A 24,455-nucleotide genomic window follows, 5' to 3' on the forward strand; every position below is an offset into this window, starting at 1 on the left:
CTGTTCTAAACATTTGCAATTTTACATAAAGGGTATTCAGAGATAGGGCAAGCTTTTTAATCGATTTGGGTCGAAAATTCGAGCTACAAATATATAAATGTATGTCTGTATATTTGCATGCATGCCTAACACTTTCCACAGAGGCGACAGATTTTCACATGATCAATATCGTTTTGAAGCTCGACCCTGCAAGCGACAAATACTGAAAAAAAATGTCTAAAACCATTAATTTCTTCACCCTCAACTGAGCACTTTTCTACAGGGAGGAGTCGCTTTTTTCGCCGATATTTTCGAATATCATCCCCTCTTTTCGATTGTCTAGCCTTAATTTAAACCTACGTCATTTCCGGGTTGGCGGTAGTCGTAACAGTAAAGGTCACGTTTTTTTCACGTCCTTTTCCTCCTTTGTGGTACGGGTCCGAGCCTGTACGCCTACTATCACTTTTTTCTTTTGCTCAACACACACCTCCAAACACCCGGAAACGCCGGGCCCCGATGCTAGTATATATTAAATTTAACACCATCATTTTTAAATGCATCACTTTAATCAATTGTTAAGTATAATCTTGCATTGTATGTATAACCAGGTAAATATTCCTTACAAGCAAATTCCTACTAGCTCAACCAAATATGATTCTCACGTCAATAAATGAGTCAGGAGTGAAATCGTAAATGCTAATTAATCTCAAACTTTTCAGAAGAATGCATTTTTGTCTTTCGTCTTTCTTGACTTGATGAAGTACAAAATCGACTTTGAAATCTAGTGGGTAATCATCTCTTGTATGATGCGTCTCTCACAGAAACGACGTTGCTAATCATTTGCTACTCATGTTTAATTGAATTTGCATTTCTCAAACTTTTTGTAAACATAACGAAATATCGATAAAAGTTCAGTCACACTTGAAACGTTTCAAAAAATTCTTAGATGAACTTTACTTCTAAGCTGACAAATCCAATTTCTTACACAGAGAAAAATGGCTTACGTACACTTTCACAAGGAGTTTGAGAACTGCCCCCAAAATGTTTTGCATTCTTGAGACTGATGGTTCCAAAGAACAACCTTAGGGAATAACTCTTTCAAAATAATAAGCCACTTGTGCATCTTGGAAACTTATTTTCTTATGCCTTTTCAGTTGAGACATTAAACGTATTTTTTAAGTTAAAGTTTCCAAAGTATCTAATTTTTCTTAAGACGTTTATATACAATCAGTTCCATTTTTAGTACGAATGTTGTGACTAGTTTTGAACGTTTTGTTTTATGAGCCTAAAAACTTATTTGTTCAAGACGTTGTATTTTAGGAAAATCAGTTGTTGATTTACATGATTTTTATAAAATAATTCCTATGCCTTAATTGAACTTACTAATCGTCCAATTCGTTTAAGACGTTTATGTCAGTTAGTTTATTAATAAAATATATTTTTCATATAAAAAGGAAGATTTCCAAAATAGTAAGTACCTACAATTTAAATAAACCGACGTTGGCGAGGATTGAATATTTTTATTGTCAGATAAATGGGTGAAATTGCAAATCTTTCAATCAAATCTGTAGATAACCTGTGTAAAGTAGTACAGGCTTACACACACGTAAACGTGTAGACACTCAGGACCCAAAACGTTTTAGATTCAGTCGTAAAGGAGACAAAGATATTAAAAATAACTTCAACTCGCTGTTTCAGGTTTTAAGAGAAAGCACAAAACGAAACATGGCGACCACTGAACAAAAAAATACGGAATACACTGAATAATAAAAAAACTAAACATCATTGCCCTTAGATTCAATGGAATATATAAGAGGGTGTCTAATCAGTTGTAAAAAATTGAAAAGAAAACGAAAAGAAAAAATACAAGGAGTGTGCATTGTGCAGGTTCATCCTAGTTTTTTTTTGCGTGTGTGTGTGTTAATAGCCTTAAAAATATCAGGACATAATAATGAACTGATTAAGTAACATTTAACGGTAAAAACTTTTTCAAGGCAAATCTTTAAAAACACACGTTTTGAAGGGTTTCTTCGTATTTTTTAAATATTCAAAACTTATGAGTCCCCTAGTCCCGTCAACCAAACTTGAAAAAATGATAACTATTACATGTCCCGTTTACCGCTAGAAGTGTGTGCTCATTTTACGTTAGATTTACAGAGGAAAGTGAGTCCCCAGACTAAAATGTTAAATATTTATTCTTTAAAAACACCTTCTTTTATATTGACGTAAAATGGGGGGGGGTTCACCTCAAATACACAAACGGAATGTTCAAGAAAGATTATCGCTACAGTCCTCTGTCTCTTCTCTGTTGGCTGATCGGGAATCATCTCCCAGCACCCAGAAATGAACATCGTTTTATAGGTTCCATCTTCATGCACACACGAGATCATGCGAGAACGGACGAAATAAAAATGCTGGCCGCCATGTTTGTTCTTCCTTTTCTTCGCCTGAACTCACTCGCTGAGCACCCACGGTAAGACTTATCTTTCTTGCTTCTAACCACATGCCTCCCTGATCTCAAGATCACATTTCATAGTCTCTCATCCACTGTGGCGGTCGCTACTCTCTACTTGGCCTCTGAGGTGTCTCGTCCTCCTCCTGTGGCTGCACACTCCCTTCCACTGCTTCGCCCTCAACTGGTCTGACGTCGAGAATGTGCCTCGGGACTTCTCCCACCACAATGTTGTTACTAGTGTTCCTCCCAGTCACGCGACCCCTACTCCACTGTGTGGTGCAGCGCGCCTCCGGTGGCTTCACCCATACCTCGTCCCCGAGTTTAATTGTCCCTGTAGCCTCTACTTCTCGGCTTGCCGGCTCCACCCTGGGATGTCTCCAGGAATATGCAAACATTGACAGTTGCGGAACCGTCTCTGGTACTTGTCCCAGTTTAGGCGACATGTTATACCAGAAGACGGCTTGCTCAGGTGAGGTGCCTCCTCTTTCCGCAACTGCCTTTATGGTGCGGTGGTTTCTTTCTACGATCCCGTTGCCACTAGGTCTGTAGGCAGCTCTGAAAAATTGTTGGATCTTCCATTTCTTCAGGACTTCTGTCACTGCTACTGACTTGAACGCAGTCCCGTTGTCGGTTAACAACTCTTCCACGGGGCCTCGCTCCAAAAACACCTCATCAAGGATTGCCGCTATTTCATTGCCTGTTCCTCCACGTAGCTTCTTCCATAGGGCAAATCGCCCGGGCCTACAGTCAATCATGGTCAGGTAAAGTCCACCCCTGTAATGGGTGACATCGCATGCCAGTCTCTCCCAGGCCCCACTCATTTCCAATTGACCAGCTTCATGCGTGCTTGGAGCAGGATCAATCAACTGACATCTGTCGCATGTCCTGACCACTTGCCTCACCTGCTCCTTGGTGATCCTCGGGTCGACTTTTTTCACTAAGTACCAAGTCCTCTCTACCACCATATGGTCCAAATTGTGCAGTTCTCGCACGCCAACATCATCTAGATCCGATGTAGCAACAACATCTTTCTTTGGCAACAGCCAACTCTTCTTCACTCTCGTGAGAGCATCTGCTCGGTTCTTTTCAGAAGCCACCATGTCTACGCGAAGCTTCAAACAAAACTCTTGCATCAGCGCAGCCAGCTCCCCAAGCCTGCGCTTCACTAACATCGCTGCAGCCCCTCTCGTTTTTATCCTTTTTTCGCTTGAAATGAGAGACTTAAGCCAAGCAAACACCGTGGCCGAGTCTGTTTTGATGCAGATGTCACGTAGTCCCCATTTCAAGGCCAGATTGACTCCTTTTATTGTCGCGTCTAATTCCGCCACATTCATGTGGCTGACATCATTCTTTTTCCTCAACCAGGCTGCATCTTCTGCAACTACTCCTCCAATTTCCAAAACGACCCCTGTTGCAATGCTGCTCGCATTGCACCACACGACTCCATCCAATGTTCGCGGTATGTTCCAGGTTCCCCGGACTGGGTCTTGCCGTTCTGCTTCTTTCAGGAGCTCTTCCATCATGGCGACCGTTTTTTCTCCCACCTTATCATTCCATCCTAGTCCTTCGGCGTGTCTCTTTATGTAGCTGCATGCTGGTCTAAGCCAGCTAGCAATGGGGTAATGTCCGATCAACTTTCCGCATATGGAAAAAAGTTCACGTCTATTGACCTCCTGCTTCAGTTGTGGGATTTCGTTTCCCCTGCGAAACCCTAGGCCGCCTGACGCACCTCGTTTCAGTTTTAGACCCAAAGCAGCCCCTCCGTCTAATTTTTCCGGCTCTTTGGTGACCAACCCGAACCTCTTCAAATGAGCCACCACCTCCTTGGCAGTTACCACAGTTTCATTCACCAGAATGTCGTCTATGTATGAACTCACTACCCCATCTCCCTTTCCCATTGTCTCCAGAATCTTCCTGAGGATAGTTGACATAATCTTGGGTGCCGAATTTAATTCGAACCCTACTCGTGTAAGGCAGTAGGTTTTGCCTTTGTACTTGACTAACTGATATTTCTAGAGCTTCTTGGCAACACAGAGTTGCAAATAAGCAGATTTTAGATCTACCAATGTAGATGCGCCATTCATCTGCCTCCATTCCCTAATGGTCTCACTGCACACATCTACGGTGTCGCCTCCCGTATGGCACTTAACATGGCCGTTCAGCTCTCGGAAATCCAGGACCGGTCTTAATTTCCCTTTAGTTGTTTGCAGAACGGCCATCAACGGCGAAATGCCCGACTCCACATCATCCGTCCAAAGCATCAGTATCCCCTCCTCAATCCATCGGTCGACTTCCTGCTCAAACTCCTTTCTCGCCCCTCCTCTAAGCGAATTTGTGTAGCACGCCACCCTGTTTGTCAGCGATGGCGCTTGATGTTTCCATGCCCACTCCACCGTCCACCGCTCTCCGTCGAATTCGGCTCGGAAGTCCTGATCTTTGATCGACAATTTTTTTTCCTCCCCCGCCTTGTTGATCCCTCTGGGGGCGTTCTCCGTCACCGCGCACTCAGCTAGTCCGAACCGCACGTTGTCACATGTGATGGTAACACCTCCAAGGCGGCATATAACATCCATTCCAATGATGGCTTGGACACCAGGCACCAAGCGATCAGTGACAATTGTATGGACCCTCATCCGACGTTCAGCAATATCAATAGTGACGGTCTTCCTTCCTCGACACTTCACTCGCGACCCATGCCACTACTTCACCCTTCCCTTTCCATCTTCCGACCAGGGTAGTGTGCACCATGGTAGTGCATTTTACCGCTTTTTTACCATTTGGCCTCTTCGATTGCATTTGTAACACACTGTTCGTTGCAAGAACTTCCTGCAGTCTCTTCTCATGTGTGGTCCCCCGCATTCGAAGCATGCGATCCCCGGGTTTGGCAGATTCCTGCCCACATCCTGCTGTACCGTTGCTGTCGTTCCTCCAGGCTCCGTGGCCTGGGTGCTCACCAGGATTTTTGCAGTTCTAAGCAGCTCACTCACATCCAGCGTCTCCACCCCGGTACCTGCTGCAACCTTTTCGATATTTCTTCCGGGAACCCGGTAACAAAAGTCATCTTGACTACGTGACTCGTGGCATGTCCTCTGATGCCCGACAACTCAACCAATCTCCTTATCTCATTCGCATAGACATCTACAGATTCACCAGTCCACCTCTTCTCTTTCAACTTATTAAAGGCCTCGAAAGGCCCCTCTGCGAAAGCTTCGATCAGTCGACCCTTGATGGCGTCTGCGCCACCCTGTTCCCGCTCGCTGAGCTCCAAATAGAGGGCCAGTGCGTCCGCTTCCAGAAACAGTGGTATTACTGCGGCCACATCATCCAGCTTCTGAATCCTTGCTACAAGGTCCACTTTTTTAAGCCACGCCACCACATCACCGTCGCCATTAAAAGGCTTAATCATATTGCTTAAGCCTGCGTTGGCCATCGCCGAAATAGCTTGACGTAAAATGGGGGGGGGGTTCACCTCAAATACACAAACGGAATGTTCAAGAAAGATTATCGCTACAGTCCTCTGTCTCTTCTCTCTTGGCTGATCGGGAATCATCTCCCAGCACCCAGAAATGAACATCGTTTTATAGGTTCCATCTTTATGCACACACGAGATTATGCGAGAACGGACGAAATAAAAATGCTGGCCGCCATGTTTGTTCTTCCTTTTCTTCGCCTGAACTCACTCGCTGAGCACCCACGGTAAGACTTATCTTTCTCGCTTCTAACCACATATATTATCTTTAAAAGCGGTTAAAACGTATAAGCCTAAAAGTAGATTTGCACTCATCCGTTGAAAACACCCGAACGCGGGATCCGAGACCTGAATATTTTGCATGCAGAGCGAGTACCCTGCAACCTAAGCAACACCGCACACAAGTAAGTCAATTAGATAACACAGATTAATCAAACCACAGCGGAATCCTAATATATAATGTACCTATTCCGTCTCAAAAAAAGAGTGTATTCATCCAAGCACTGTGAACCCAAGCCGATGTCTCACAAGTAGGATAAGACATTCGGGTTTTGTATCTAGTGTTCGGATGTGTTCAACGGACTAGCCCAAATGAGCGCAAAACTTGTCTTGGAATTCCAGCTTGCGTAGTAAAAAAAAAAAAAAAAAATCGTGCAAACCTTTTACCACTGGCAAGGCCCACTTCAGAGAGTGAAAGAAGAAAGAAGAAGAAGAGAATTGCCACTGCGTCTATTTATAGGCTAGAGATCATGGGAAGAGTATGCAAATAACTTTGGACGGTTTTGTCCTATAAAAAGCCTGTATTTGGGAGAGAGGGCGTCTTTTTTGTTTGGCAGAAGCAATTGCTGCCAGAAGTGCATTGGACTGCAGGATTGAAGAGTGAAGATTGAGTTGTGGGGCATTGTATTTAACCACAAGCTATTTCGGCTAAGAACAGATCATGGAATCTGGGATGTTGAGATTGGGAAAAGATGTGATGCCACCTTTTAGTGGAGAAGGTGATGTAGTCGGATGGATAAAGAAAGTAAAACTGGTGGCTAAGCTTCAACATGTGCCAGACCTTGCCAGTTTTATTCCACTTTTTTTTGCAGGGAGATGCACTCGCTCTCTATCTTGAGATGAATAATGCAGAACAAGAAGATGCAGAACTGATAGAGATGAGACTCGTGACCGTCTTCACTGAGGGGCCTTTTGAGGCATACGAAAAACTGAAACGATTCAAGTGGACAGGAGAATCGGTGGATGTTTATGCTAATAAAATCAAAAGATTGGCTGGACTGGCGGGATATCTGGGAAGAGGGCTGGAACATACAGCCAAACTGGCATTCATAACTGGATTCCCAGACGATGTACTTGTGGCATTAAAGCAGCTACCGAACATAGAGAGAATGGATGTCAGCAAACTGATACCGACTGCACGGCTTTTAGTCAGCAAAAGGGTCGTAGAAACTCGGACATTGGCCGCAAGTGCGCAAACTAATGAGACTAATAAGGGAAAGAAAGAAGCAAGCCTTCAGTGCTTTAGATGTCAAGGACCGCACCTAAAAAAAGATTGCACAGAGATCCCTAGGGCCAGGGCAACATGCTACAATTGTGGAAAATTTGGCCACATTGCGAGATATTGTCCTCAGATTCAGGGAAACGGGCAAGGGGGAGCTTCTGCGCCGCAAGCTACCCTAGCAATGAAATGAAGGCGCGATACTGGCCTCTTCCTATAATAGAAGTAGAGGTGAATGATTCTGTAATGACTGCACTTGTCGATACTGGGTGCACCACTACTTTAATCAATTCCAAACTTTTGAAGGGATATGGAAGGAGCGGTACAGTGAAAGCAGTTGATGGGAGGAATATAGAATGTAAAGGAGCCAGACAAGTGGAGATAAAAGTCTGTGGAATGCACGTAAAGGTGAGGGCAATCTTGATGAATCACATCGTTGATGGGATCGACGTCATAATTGGAATGGACGTGATTAATGAACTGGGAGGTGTAACTATAAAGAAAGCCAAAGTGAAGTTTGGAGATATACAATGTGCCGTGGCTGCCCATCAGCTGAATGTTTGCAAAATCGAGGATAAAGACTTTGAAGCAAACTTCGATGGAGATAAATGGACAGTAAGATGGACATGGAAGGGAGAGCCTCCAGTATTGCAGAACAAAGTCCAATATTATAAAAACTCTCTGGAAGGCGATAAGAAATTAGAATTCGAGAAAGAGGTGGAAAAATGGATATCGGATGGTATTCTGTTACCATGGAAAGGAGAAAGAAAAGGCGTGTTGCCATTGATGGCAGTATTTCAGGCCACAAAGGGGAAAGTTAGGCCAGTGTTCCACTTTCGTGAGTTGAACCGTTTTATGGCGTGTCATACAGGGAGCGACATAATAGATGTGTGTGATGAAAAGATAAGTAAGTGGAGACAGTTGGTAGGAGGGACCGCAATAGTGGACCTTAAGTCTGCCTACCTGCAACTACATGTGGCAAAGGAACTATGGCAGTACCAGCTGGTCTGTTATAAAGGAAAAACCTATTGCCTAACACGATTAGGATTCGGACTTAATGTCGCACCAAAGATTATGGCAGACATTTTAAAAACAGTATTAAAGAAAGGAAGTAGGACGAAAGAGGCCACTGATTCATAAATTGATGATATAATGGTAGACGTAACGAAAATATCCACACAGGAAGTTGTGGAACATTTGAAGGTGTTTGAGTTAGCAGCAAAATCTCCGGAATCCCTGGACGGAGGAGCGGCACTGAGCCTTAAGCTTATGAAAAATAAGATGGGTGCACTAATGTTCAGGAGAGGCAACGAGATCCCAGAGATGGGAGGAGAAATTAGTAGGCGGGAGCTATTTTCGATCTGTGGTAAATTATTGGGGCACTATCCAATTGCTGGATGGCTGCGATTAGCATGCAATTATGTGAAAAGAAGAGCAAATGGAATGGATTGGGAAGAAAAAGTTGATTGCAAAACCATGAAAGTGATGCAGGAGGTTCTAGCTGAGGTGAAAAAAGAAGACCCTGCTAATGGCGCTTGGCACATACCTGAAGTGAGCACAGGAGTCGTGTGGTGTGATGCAAGCAATGTTGCAACTGGCGTGGTTGTCGAGATTGGCGGTGTGGTGGCGGAAGATGCAACTTGGCTGAGGAAAAGTGATGACTTTAATCACATTAACATAGCTGAAGTAGATGCTGTTCTAAAGGGTGTCAATTTAGCTATCAAATGGAGACTGACAAATATTGAAATAAGAACTGATTCAGCCACTGTACTCAGTTGGGTGAACTCTACTGTGGAGGAGAGTGGCAGAATACGAACAAAGGGTGCCGGAGAAGTGATAATTAAGCGGAGATTAGGGATGCTTAGAGAGTTGATGTCTGAATTGAAACTGCAAATAAAAGCAGTGTTTGTGCCTTCTGAAAGAAACAAGGCAGATGCGCTAACACGGATAAAAAACACAGTGGTTAATTGAGAAAGAGGAAGCGCCGACATGCTGTCTTGGAATTGGAGAAATTATAGAGTTGCATGACATGCATCACATGGGAGTGGAGAGAACATTATATTTGGTGAGGCAAGTGGATCCGAATGTAAAACGGGAAGAAATTCAAAGAACTGTGTTCGGTGTCAATCGATCGATCCTGCCCCAAATATACATAATCCTGGGGAAATTGGAGTTTTAACGAACTGAACGAGACTAGCTATTGACATTGCACACTACCGAGGGAGAGCGTATTTATCAATAATTGATTGTGGGCCAAGTAGACTGGCGATATGGAAGGAACTGCGAGTGGAAGCCGCATCTGCAGTTGCAACTGAATTAGAAAAGGTGATGCTTGAACGAGGTCTAGTAAGGGAGGTGATAATGGACAATGGCACTGTTTTTCGCTCAGAAATCTTTCAGACGATGCTAAAAAAATGGAAGATTAAAAGTTATTACAGGGCAGCCTACAGACCTGGAGGAAATGGCATTGTGGAGCGACATCATCGGACCGTGAAAGCAATAGCTGAGAGAGGAAGAATATCGCCTGAAGAGGCCACATTTTGGTACAACATGTCCCCTAAGGTCGGGCAAATAGATGACACAGTACCACATAGAGCAATCTTTAATTACGAATGGAGGCATCCTAGAGACATGTCACCGGAAATTAATGATCAAGGACCAGCCAGAATCCAAATAGGAGAAGAAGTTTGGGTGAAACCGCCTAATGCCCGATGCAGAACGCAGTGGGGAAGAGGAGTGATAACAGGAGTGCAATCCCCAAACAACTTAAGTGTCAATGGAATGCCACGACATGTTTTAGATTTAAGGCGTGTGGTCCATTTAGGTGATGAGGATGGTGGTACTGAGCCAGGGAGTGATGAAGATAAACCGGTGCCGATACAGAGACCGCAAAGAGAACGCAATGCGCCGATCTGGACACGGGATTATGAGATGTGAATTATCTTTAATGATCATGGGGGCGTGTAGTTAAAAAAAAATCGTGCAAACCTTTTACCACTGGCAACGCCCGCTTCAGAGAGTGAAAGAAGAAAGAAGAAGAAGAGAATGGCCACTGCGTCTATTTATAGACTAGAGATCATGGGAAGAGTATGCAAATAACTTTGGACGGTTTTGTCCTATAAAAAGCCTGTATTTGGGAGAGAGGGCGTCTTTTTTGTTTGGCAGAAGCAATTGCTGTCAGAAGTGCATTGGACTGCAGGATTGAAGAGTGAAGATTGAGTTGTGGGGTCATTGTATTTAACCACAGTGTCTCCTGTGAATTGTGACGTTATTTGTTATTGGAATATATATATATATATATATATATATGTGTGTGTGTGTGTGTGTGTGTGTGTGTTCTTGCGTGTGGGCGTGTAGGTATAGTTTCACCATTAAACAACCATTTACAAAATCGATTGCCAATATAATCTTTGTTTAAAATTTTTTTTAACTATTTTGGAAAATTATTTCACGGAGTTGTCTGAATTATAAGAACGATGATAGTTTTTTTTTCATACAAAAAATGTATCTTCTGAAATATTTTTTATAGTAACAGAAACATCTTTGATGTGCAGGTGATAAAACCAGTTCAAACGAGTTAAGTTAAAATCGTACCGTTACTTACAATTCAAGTATTAGACTATATTAAATGAAAAAAGTAACGAAATAAGTAAAACACAAAATAAAGTTTTAACATCTTGCATATTTCTTGGTTTTATTTCAATGGATTTATTTTTGTTAAAACTACTGACGTCTATGCATTCACTCTCCCTTTTAGTACATATATGTATGTACACACACAAACATATATACTTTCTATCTTTAAAATTTTTCAAAACATTTGCAACTTGAAAGACAGGCTGCTTATAAAGTAGCATTTAACTTGAAAAGAAAAGTTAATATCACAAAGAAAACACACACGCACACACACACACATATATATATGCATATATATATGTATATATATATATATATATATATATATATATATGTATATATATATATGATTCAAGATAGTTGCCTAAAAATACACGATGCTGAATCTTCTATGATTTTTTTCCATTTTCCTGGTATTATATTACAATCCCCCTGTTATTTGTAAGCAAAAAAATGCTATTTTTCTGAGGAGTATAAGCACGAGAATATTCGATATTGACATAATAATATCGATTGTTTCTGCATAAAGGAATTGCTCTGTAAACAGTGTACCGAAATGGTTATATGTTGAGAATCAAAAAAATATGTATTTGGATTTTGGAATGTAGCTATACTGTTATTTTTAATACACCCCCCACATATATATATATATATATATATATATATATATATATATATATATATATATATATATTACGTGGGGATCACTACTTATCAAGCCACGGACGCAACTCGAGGATAAGGGTTATTTTGTGTACAATAATCAATGGGATAATATCGTAGTAATTGTTGGTATTGGGGATTTGATTAAGTGTCTTATTTAAGGGGGCGATTAATCAGGAATTTGTTTATGTCGGACTTAAAGACGTCCAAGTTGTAGCCAGATGGGAAACAGGTAAACGAAAGAAAATTCCATAGGCGTGCACTTCTCAGAAAAAAGCTATGTTCATGGAATCTACGTTTTGATTTAGGCACAGATAAAGAGTGGAGAAAATTACTGACAATGGTTTTAGCGAGACGGGTGTTTATCATGAAGGATTGGCGAGGGGGGAACAAGAGATTGGAGCTCGAACGAGCACTTGCTACGGAAAAAAACGATAAAACAATGACAGGATCGCAACATCTCTTCTGTGGGAGAGAGGTTGCAGGGAAGAGAAGAGAGCATCCTCCACTAAGCCACGGAGTCTATTTTGTACTTTGCCAAGGCAGGATAGGCTGTTTTTTTAAACTCCAGCCGAGATGTGGAAGCAGTACTGTACTCCATCTTTGGACGTACTTGCCTTTTATAGAGAGAGAGAATTGCATCAGTAGTGAGATATCTTCTTGAGTGGTAGAAGGATCCCACCATTTTATCAGCGGCCCGGGCAACAGACTTGATATACGTGTTCCATTTCAGATCAGGAGTAAAAGTCAAAGCCAGGAGCTTGTCAAAACATGGAGCCTCCACAAGACAATAGCCATCCATTTCAATTAATTCTAGATGAGGAACAAAGCGTTGATGATGTAAAGATAGAAGCTTGCTTTTAGATGCATTAAAATTTACCAGCCATCTCTTTCCCCACTGAACCACGCGCTCAAGATCAGCTGAGAGGGAATCAGAGAAAACTTTGTCATTTACGGCCTTTGATGTGTTGCTGTAGATGGTTGTGTCATCAGCATAGATTTAAACGAATGATTTAAGTATATGTTTTGGGAGATCATTGATGTAGATTAGGAAGAGAGTTGGACCCAGGATGGACGCTTGGGGGACTCGAGCATTAATACTGTGGGCCTCTGATTGCTGCCCATCAACCACTACTCTTATGAAACTATCAGAGAGAAATGATTTAATTATTGAGAAAACATTTCCAGTTACACCGTAGCTGGAAATCTTGTGAAGGAGGCCCTTATGCTAAACCTTATCGAAGGCCTTTGACATGTCAAGAGCAATTGCCCTAGAAAGGAAGCCTTTGTTGAGAGATTCACTAATCCTATGGGATATAACCGTTAGCACATCGGCTGTAGATCTAGCAGAACGGAAACCATATTGCACGTCACTAAGGAGGTTATTTCTGCTGAGGTGGTTGACTACTTCTTTATTTAATATGGATTCTAGTAACTTACTCATGACGCACAAGAGACTTATTGGTCTGTACTGAGAGGGAGATGACTTTCCGCCTGAGTTCTTAAATAAAGGGCATACTGACGAGGTTTACAAGTGTGTTGGAAAGCACTTCTTAAGGCAACGCTTAGACAGTTTTGTAAGTATGAGGGCAAGTTCTGGTTGAAGCTTTTCCAACACTATAATTGGAATGCCGTCTGGGCCAGTTGCTTTACTGGAATCAAGGTTCTTGATTAGTTTGGCGACCTCGTGCACAAATATTTGTATGTTGGATAGTGTGTTGTCTGTTGTAGTAGGAAATACGGGGAGTTGATGACCTTCGTCGAAGAGGGTACAGTTAGCTGCAAAGTTCTTGGCAAACAGTTTGGCCTTGTCTGATGCAGCTGAGATGACCTCAGATCCATTAATAATAGTTGGGATAGAACCCACGCATCTGTTCAGGATCCTGTTTGCTATTTGCCAAAACTGGTGGGAACCAAGCCGCTGCTCAGCTACTTTGGATTTGACGGACGGAGCATATAGATCTCTTACATTTTTGTTACTTTTTTACAGTGGTTGCTGGCAGTCCTGTAGGCAGCTTCAGTCGCAGTACATCTATTACGTTGGTAGCTATGGAAAAAGTGATTTCTGTGCGCGATGGCAGCAGCACATTCTGGGGAGAACCATGGCTGGCTTTTAGGTTTTTGTTGGAACATTTTAGATGGTATGAATTGGTTTATGCAAAGAGTTAACAATTCGGTCAGATCTGATACTATAGAGGATACATCCTTTTTAAACATGGAATGCAGAGGTAGATCAGATATGAATATAAACACACACATACACACACGAACATATATATATATATATATTTAAAGAAGGAAAGATTTGTTCATTTATTACATAAGGATATACATAGATTGGGATGTAGGGTAAGTGAGAACTCTTTATACTATGGTATTTCGAAGCCTTAAGCTTCTCATCAAAAGAGAAGAGATGTTTGGTAACATAATAGGGATACATCTAGCGATAGTTACATTTGTTTAATCATATATATTAAAGGGTTATGGATATGGAAAGGGTTTATGTGAAATATGGGGCTTACACTATGTCAGTATATTTTAGAGGGGGTATCCGAAATTATAACAGTACTTAAAATCAATATAAATAATTAGGAATAATATAAAGTACATATAAAGTAAAATGTGTGAGGGGATACATTATAAAGGATACAATATAGTAAGATTTTAGTTGAATAACATAGAGGATAGGTGGTAGAATAAGGATAAAGAAAGAAAGGAGCATAAGATAAAAAGATATAAAAATATAAGGATTATTAAAGTTATGAGAAATACAAAGTTTTTAAATATAGAAGATTAAGAATGAAATGGATATAAGAAATGATACAGAAAATTGGATATAGAATACGTGGAAAAATATCTAAATAGCCAAGTGACAACAAGAAAAAAATCAAATTAAAAATCAAATACCACAAGAATACGACGATTGAGAAAATATGCAATAGAGGAAAGTTCTTGGGGGCAAGGGGTGGACATAATTTGTAATGGGTTTTTGGGGTCCTTGTTGAGTACAAAGCAGTATCTAAATATTTTATGAAAACAAATACGCAGAAGTACGATTTCAGTTCAGATTAAGAAGGTGATCCAAGGAACCATTTTGCTGTTAGTGCTGGAGAATTTGCATTTTCTTTTAAGGATATTAGAGTCGGGACTAGAATATAATTAATGGACATTACCTCACTTTTTCGGAAGATGGGAGCTTGGAACGGCAATTTATTTTAGAGTGTCATTTTTTGTTCCGCGATTCGTATGTCAGATGTAAAAAATATGTTGGTCCTCGGTTGATGATAAATGTAATGCTGATGTCAGATTGCGAATCCCGAAAATGATCCAAACAATGTATGAATAAATTCCGGGAATAGCTTTTGCTTATATAGAAGCCGATACCAAAATAATTTTGAAATGAAATGTGAAGCAGTTTGAGGCTGAAGCAAACAACATTTGTTGGTAGGACCCGTGCTAAAAAGCACATACCTATAGAAATGCTTTATTGATTAGTATATAAGCTTCACTACAATGTGTTAAGCTTTGTATTATTCCAGTAAGTGTCCTCTTAAAGAATTGAGCTTATTCTCTTCCTTTAAATCCATCATAAAATCTCAATAGAAGATGCTTATATAAAAACGACAAACAACCACAAAATTCTCGCATAATCCTGAAGAGTCATGGAGTGGATGAAACGCGGAATATTCAGTGTAGCTTAATCGCCATATATATTTTATAACTTACTATATATATATTAATATATATATATATATATATATGTGTGTGTGTGTGTGTGTGTGTGTGTGTGTAATTTATTTTTTGTTTCTGCGATACGTTTTGAATGAATTGAATTTTAAATGAAGATGGTCCAGTAGTAGGAGTTTGTGGCTCTTTACCATTGGGTCGCGATTTCGAATTTCGCAAGATGAGTCGTAGACAACGAAACACTTGTCAATGGATAATTATACTTTAAAAACTATATATATATATATATATATATATATATATATATATATATAATTATTTTTAATATTCACATGCATATATGTTTATCCTTACGAAGAATCGTCATGTTTTAACTTAAGACTCAGTTTAGGTTTGACTCAAATCCGACGCCAATTATTACTTCTGGTTTTTTTTTCGACATTTCTAGTATTTGTTAAACCTGGTCAAATGTAAATTATAATTAATTATTAGCTGAAGTACCCGAAGGTACCAGGTTGTATATGATATATTTGAATATTTTGTCCTCGTACATTATAAAAACATAAATTAAACATAGCATAAGTGAATAATTGTGAATACATGTTTTTGTTTTGCTAAGTCTAATCTAACATTATTTATTATGCCAGGTGCTTCACTGAGCTTCAATCTATGGTAATATGTTAAAATATTCACAATAAAAACCCGTCTAGCTACAAACCCTGTCAATAATTTAACCTTTCTCATTCGGTGTACCAAAAATTTCACGAACTTTAATGATAAACATTACTTTTCGATAACTATGTCTATGGAAGACAATATCCTGGGCTGCTTTCCGGTTGGCTATAACGTGCATGTTTATACGTCCAATGTAAGCAAGTTCTTGTTGAGGTGTCTTCTTAACTAATCAAATTGTACCAAATTTCCAACAAATCATCACTGCAATATCTCATCGCCAACCTGCCACTAATTAACCTTTATGAGTGACTTTTGTGCCTTAATAAGTCGTTACTTCCAAGTAAGAAATAAGGATGAAATTACGCACGTGATGGAACAAGTTTTCTTATATTTCAGACAGGAGGTCACATACTTTAACGTTGGATAGAATGAATCAAAGCGAAATTATAAAGATAATCTTTAACTAAATAAGATATTCCGTAAATTAAAAAAGTTAAATCGATTTTCATACATTAACACTTGTAAAGTTCTAGATGTTTAAGTATGGAAGTGTAATCTATATAATAGTCATAGCGGTTAATAATATGTTATTAAAGTAGTATTAAGAGGCGTGAGAAATAAGATTTCTAACACATTACGCATAATCCATAAAGCGTTTTAGAACTTGTGTAACAATACAATACACTTCGAAATGACGCTATGATGCTGATATGTTAAAATGTTTTTATATTATCACCAAGCGACTCTCACCACACTAATCAATATTATCAACTGCTTAATTTGTACAATTGAAGGAAATCTCTAACAATATTTCATCAAAAGTTAATTCGGTCCCTAGTGTGGAGAAACAATCACGCATTGTTACAGCTAACTGGATTAACACAAATTTAGCACAACAGAATTACGTCAGCTGCGAATATTGCTCTTACACCTCTCTCTTTTTCACACACACATATGCATATATATATATATATATATATATATGTATATATATATCAAACAAACAAGCATATATATATACATATACATACACACACACACACACACATATATATATATACACGAGGGGCGTGCAATAAGTAATGCACCTGACACACTTCCCATAGGAGTAGAGCAACGAAACTTAGCACAGTCATAAGTCTTTCTGTACATAGAAATTACTCCGAGTTATGCATTTCTCCTATCGTTTAATGCAGCTCTGGAGACCGTTTTTGTAGAGCACCCGAGGTTGGTCCTCCAACCAAGACGTCACTTCAGAAATCAAGGCTGCATCATCTGGGAAACGCTTTCCTTTCAAAAACAACTTCATGTCTAGGAAGGGGTGAAAATCAGAGGGTGCAAGGTCAGGAGAGTAGGGAGGACTGGGAAGGATTTCATCACCACACGCCCGTGCTTCTGATCTGGCGACATGCGAGTTGTGAACCGGAGCGTTGTCCTGCAGGAGGAGGGTATTTTTGCTGATCTTTCCCCGCCTCTTGATTTTGATAGCTTCCCTTAATTTCCTCCAAAGTGAAGCATAAGAAGCTCCTGTAATTGTGGTACCCTTTGCCAGGAAATATGTCATCACTACTTTGTTCTGGTCCCAGAAGACTGAGCATGACCTTGCTAGCGGAGGGCTGCACCCTTGCTTTCTTTGGAGGTGGTGAGTCCAAGTGATTCCTCTGCATAGACTGGGATTTTGATCTCTGGATCATAGGGATTGACCTAGGTTCCATCATGTGTAAATCAGTCTTTTGAAAAAATTGACTCATTTTCTTGGCACATCTCCAAATTCATCCTCGAGCACTCGACGCGTTCTCACCTCTGGAATGGTTTGAGCAACCTGGAAATCCATCTGGCAAACACCTTATACATATGCAAATGGTCATGAACTAATCTTAACATCTTGGGCTATTTGGCAAATAGTAATGTGCCGATCTTCCAAAATGTCAACCTCAACTTGACGGACAGATGCCTCATCAATGGCAGAAGGGGAACGGCCAGGTCTGGGAGCTGTTTCCACAGACTTCCGGCCATGTTTGAATTCACGATGCCAGCGTTTTACAAGTTCATATGATGGGGCATTATCAGCATAAGTTTCTTTCATTTCATCAAAAGTCTCATGTGGTGTGCGTCCGGAAAAAAACAAAAAAAAACCGGATCGCTGCTCGACATTCAACAGGCTCCATTTCACACCTGACTCAGTTCAAATACCTGTAAAACAGAAACAACAATTAGTTCAGAGCTGTAATTTGGTACATAACCGTTAGAGATATAAATCATAGCACATGCAAACTTTCAGCTAGATCAGACAACGTGAAGTTGGTCAGGGGCCTTACTTATTGCACGCCCCTCGTATATATATATATATATATATATATATAAATAAATATATACATACATATACATACATATATATATATATATATGTAGGTATATGTATATATAGAACGGCCGTGTGTATAAAATAAACAATAGGTTATTTGATAAAACAGTCGTGCATTCGAAATATATGTTTCTGTTTAAAGCATAAGATGACCACGATATTCAACTTTTGCATTTAAAATTTTAATTCATGCCATTATATAAAATATAAGTTAAACAATAAAGCGTCGGATTTTTGCAGTTTAATGTCGACGACAATGTATTGTGGACTAAGTCACTGCGGGGAAGCATGTGACGCTTCCTCCTGGTGCGCTGTGATAGGTATTTGGTTGGAGTAGGCAGTTTATTGAATAATTTACAATTCCACCGATTTAAATGACAATAAAGTATAAAACATTCGCTAACCTTAATTCAACCCCAGGCTACATCGGGTTTCCCTGCGAGTATATATATATATATATATATAAATATATATATATAGAGAGAGAGAGAGAGAGAGGGAGAGAGAGAGAGAAGGAGATAGATAGATAGATAGATAGATAGATGGATAGGTATAATATCTATTACTTATTTATATTTTATTACCGATTCTGTGGTATTTAATTGTTACGCTAATCAAAGCGTTGAGGCCTTTGTTTATTTGCGACGCCATTTTGTTATCATTATTAATATTTTTATTTATTAAATATTTAAATATTTTTATTTAAATATCTATCAAATATTTTTTACGTGCATGAAATTATTATTATTATTATTATTATCATTATTATTATTATTATTATTATTATTATTATTATTATATAGTAGTAAGTGATTTGATAAGCCTGACGAATTCTCACGATAATTAAACGCGGAATTTAGCTCAACCTATGTATTGAGCACTGTTGAAGTAAATACTGAAAAGTTTACGCATAAAATTATATCTTAATATATATTAATTTATGTGATTAAATGAAGTTTTCATATCAACTTCTAAAGGGTGGAATTAATTAAAATTATATATGCATTATAAACATACGTATTAATGTTTTGATAAGCTTCTGGGTTTGACCCTTACTCCTGATCTGAAATGGAATACATACATCAAATCTGTGGTTAAGGTCGCTGGGAAAATGGTGGGATCCTTCTACCGCTCCAGAAGATATCTCACTAATGATGCAATTCTCTATCTGTATAAAAGCCAAGTACGTCCAAGGATGGAGTACTGCTACCAAATCTGGGCAGGAGCTGCTAAAACAGTCTATCCTGTGTTGCCAGAGTTCAAAACAGACTTCGTGGCTTGGTGGGGGATGCCCTTTTCTCTTCCCTGCAACATTTCTCTCACAGAAGAGACTTTGCGAGCCTGTCTCTGTTTTATCGTTATTTCATGGCAAGTGCCCGTCTGAGCTCCATTCTCTGCCCCCCCCTGGCCAATTTCCTGATGAACCACCCCCTTAAGTAATGACACCTTATCAAATCCCCAATACTAACTATTACTACGATACTATCCCAGTGATTACTGTACACACAATAACCCTTATCCCCGAGTGGCTCCTGGGCCTTGATAAGTGGTGACCCTCATGTAAAAAAAACAAGATACACACTTGTAAAGTTTATGCACAAATGTACATATCTTTTTGTATGTAGGTGCCTGATTCTCTATGTGGGTGCACGTATTAGAAAGAAAATCAGAAAAAGACAAAGAGTATGCGTGTGCGTGTGTGTTTGTGTGTTTGTGTGTGTGTGTGTGTGTGTGTGAGAGAGAGAGAGAGAGAGAGAGAGAGAGAGAGAATCTATGTTTCAAAGCAATATTTGCGAAAAGTTGTCCATTGAATTCGCTTTTCTGCGTTGAATGTTTTCCAACATTCGATTCCTATTATTTATTTCCACAATCCCCAGATGAAAATCAAAGAGCAATAACAAGTTAGAATAATATCTTAAGCAAGGAATAAACATATAAAATATTTAGATTTTTCTATTTATTTTTCTTCTCGTTTTTTTTTTTACTTCTAAGAAATGTCTTCTATTCTAGAAAAGAGAACCATTTTCGTTTCCGACGGCAATTTCTATTGTCATTGGAAAATGACCAGATCCGGGGAAACTCTTAAACTTCTGAGACTTATTTTTCATAATTGTACCAGGGGCGTTCCAAAAATAATGTCTCCTATTTTTTATCCCACCCGATCGATAAAAAGGAATTGCAGACTGCATTGTTATAATGACTGTAGTTATGCATTTATGACCGATAAGTTTCATTATTCTGTTGCAGATATTGACGTTAAAAATATCTAAAAAAAACAAACAACCCTCTGTCATAGACATACGCTTGAAACAGAACTATTAAATTCCTGGCAAAAAGTGCATTGAGAGTTGTTAACAACTCTCAATGCACTTTTTGCCAGGAATTTAATAGTTCTGTTTCAAGCGTATGTCTATGACTATGCAAAATAAATAAATTCTAAGGTACAAAACGTTCATCATGTTAATGAACCACTCTCATCTTCGCAGCCCTTCAACTTTTTGAATTAAAATTATAGAGGCTTTATTTTTGGAAGGCTCTCGTGTGATATGCTCCGAACACTCATGCACAGCCATCGTTTATCGCTGGCAAAAGTGTATTGAGAATGAAGTTAATTATGTAGAAAATAAATTGTGGAGTATAAAACTGTCACCGATTTTTATGGTCCCACTCCCGTTATCGTAGCTCTTTAACTTTTTAGTTAAAATAATAGGAGGCTTTGCTTTGGAACGACCCTCGTATGTTAGTGCTATGTTTTTTGTCTCTTGTACGACATATTAATCTATTAAAAATATAAAACTCTCTGACTGTCCGATCGCCCTTGCTTGCATCTTGTCTATCAAAAACAGTGTTGTCATAGAAATCAGGTTGTATTTATTAAAATTTACACTACTTTCCATAGGCGTACCATATTGAGTACAAATAAACTTCAGTCTTTGCTTAACTTGTTGACATAGTTTCAATCATAGAACTATGTTTTTATTTCCGTTTTGATTCTTGCTAAAGGCACACATATAAATTTTATTACTTTTAAAATCATGTCTATATATTGGGTACAATATAATATGATATAATTGACTCTATAATAAATACGAAATATGCGTAAACTAAAGTATCATATTTAAGCGTATTTTACAACCGGGTAACGCTGGGCGCCCCTGCTAGTACTTCATATTTTGTGAATGATTCAGACTATTGCTCTCATCTTATTCTGCTCAATAGACCTACGGACCTCTTAATATGCATCCTGTCGAACTCCTTTATCTTTATTAATGGCTTCGATAAGTTTTCAGAGTTTGTTTGTAGAGACATTTTAAATTGTTGTAAATTCTTGAAAATTAAATATGTTATTGCTATGCATCTTATAAGAGAAATGGACTAATTTTTATGATTTAAGGTTCGAATAAACAGCTACAGTATGAATTGGACTACACCCTACTATAGTCTGATAGTCACTAGTGCAATCTGGACCTGAGGACACTTTAGAAGAAATATATGCAATAAAAATCTTGTTTTAAACTTAGGAAATGCTACAGATATGTATAGAATGTTTCAAACTGTTTTGCGACTATTTTGTAAGAATCGAGCGTCAGATTTTGAGTGGCATAAGAGATTCAGGGAAGGTATAGAGTCTGTGAGGGATAATGAGAGAGGTGGGAGGTGCAAGGAAGTCAGAATACGAGAGTTGATTGGCCAAATAAAGGAGTTCATGGCTAAGGCGCGTCGTGTGTGTCTGTAGAGAAATATGTGCACAGTGTGATGTCAGTTTTATTCGCGGGGAACTGAAGATGTTGAAGGTTTGCACGAATACAGTAATCCACAAGCATCCCTTGTCACAGACTATTTGACTAAGATGGGCATCAAGACAGTTCCTCATTCGCCCTATAGTTCAGACCTTGCTGCCGGTGAGTCTTGGTTATTTCCTAAGCTCAAGGAAAACCTTAGGCACTGTCGTTATGAGACGATTGAGGAGATGAAGAGCTGTGATGCGGATCAATTGACATGCGCATACAAGAATATTTCCATGGGGCCTTCCAGAAGGTGTTGGAACGGTACAAGAAGTCAATTGTAGCGTCGAAGGAGACTAGAGTTTCTTATATGTACTCTCAATAAAAGTGCTAATACGAAAAAAGTCTGGAAACTTATTGAAGGCGCCTCGTAACTGGGAATTCTGTGCGAAATTTCGAACAACCTCCTTTATTTGTCCATCTGCAAATACGAAATTCGTAATTGTAATCTAAGTATCGCGTGTACTGAGAATTGCACCTTCAATATGCAAAAGCCTGTCACTTGGATTTGATGATTTTTTTTTAATTACATTTTCATCCCCCAAAAAATGTACAGTGCAAATTTCAGGTAGGGGAAGGGTATAATCTCGGACATAAATTTCCGTGATACTATGTAGGAAGTTGAGCAGCAAGATGTCTGTTAACATAATGCTTGTGTGCCAGTAGAGTTCGGGAAGCAGGGACCCAGAAGGGAATACCAACGTCTAGCAGATCGAAGGAAGAAACTATTAAAATATAAGGCTTTCTGACATCCAAGGATCTCTACTGTGTAGGGGTGGGATTGAGCTATTTGTCAGATTTGTCGGACGTATTTACGCTGATGAGGAACAAGGGTTTGAAATTTGTCGGAGCTGAGACCATTAAAATACAGGCAGGGGTGTCAATATTTCGTTGATAGAACAGAGGTAGTTGACAGCGTTGGACCTATTAGATTGGTGACTCTCTTTTGAAACCTAAGAATGAAAGATTACTTATTACGTATATCAGTTGCACTAAAAGTCTTTACGTATTCAATAAAGGATTCCGTTCGAAATTGCATATAGTTTCTCGAGTCCGTGATAAACTTTTTAATTTCGATAAGATACACCCAGTGAAATTCAGAAATGTTGTGAGAATAATCCACAGGATTATAACAATAGTCTGGATAATTCAAATCTATATATCTATAAGAGTGGAAGTGTCTCAGTGTGAGTATATTTCTCTACCAAACTACTCTGTCAATTTTCATTCTACAGACTCGATATTTAAAATAAGGGTTATTGAGATTTGGAAAAAAAATTAATCGGTTTTCGGCAAATAATTTGGCTGTCAAGAGGTCAAAGTTCAATGATTTGACATTTGAAAACGCTACCAAACTCCTCCACCAATTTTGGATCTAAACACTTGAAATTTTAGAGGTAGATTACTTTAAATTTGATTTGAGCCCAAATTAAAGGGCTAAAATTGGGGCCAAAATTTAAAAATAATTGACCCCTGCGGTCTCTACCAAATTACCCAGCCAATTTTTGGTCTAAACATTTTAAATTTTACATAAAGTGTATTCCAAGATAGGGCAAGCTTTGTAATCGATTTTTGGCCGAAAGTTTGGCTGCCAAAGAGTAAAGCTCAATATATTTGACCTATGCGGCCTCTAGCAAACTATTCAACCAATCTTGGGTGAAACCACTTGAAATTTTAGATGTAGGTTATCTGGTCATGAATCAAACTTTTTAATATATATATATATATATATATATATATATATATATATATATATATATATATATATATATATGAAGTTATGACAGTACATAAGGCCCGAACAAAGCCATGCTGGACTGTTAATAATACAATCATTATCAATCCTTATCCAAAAAATACAATCATTATCAATCCTTATCCAAAAATTTCCGAAACATAATACTTTATGCATTGGAAAGTTTCTTGAGAAAAATGTTTTGCTTTTAAATATATACAAATAATCGTAATATTAAAAGTCACGTAGCATACATTAGTGAAAGAACAATGATAGAAATAAGACTGCGAAAGAGAAAATATAATTGAAAATTTAATTAAGAAAAAAAAACTTAAATAAATATCATTTTTTAATCGATAATAAAAATAATGCGAAACATAACTGACATCTTACATTGCGAAAACAAAACCATTGCGCGGGAGTAAGTGGAGAGAGATTAAATAAAGAAAACGATCGCTTGCGCATGCCCAATGTGCTGTTATTAGCGGCTATTTCTCTCCACTGCACG

The sequence above is a fragment of the Euprymna scolopes genome, chromosome 4 (assembly GCF_053919585.1).
Source record: "Euprymna scolopes isolate OS-2025 chromosome 4, ASM5391958v1, whole genome shotgun sequence".
NCBI classification, from domain to species: domain Eukaryota; kingdom Metazoa; phylum Mollusca; class Cephalopoda; order Sepiida; family Sepiolidae; genus Euprymna; species Euprymna scolopes.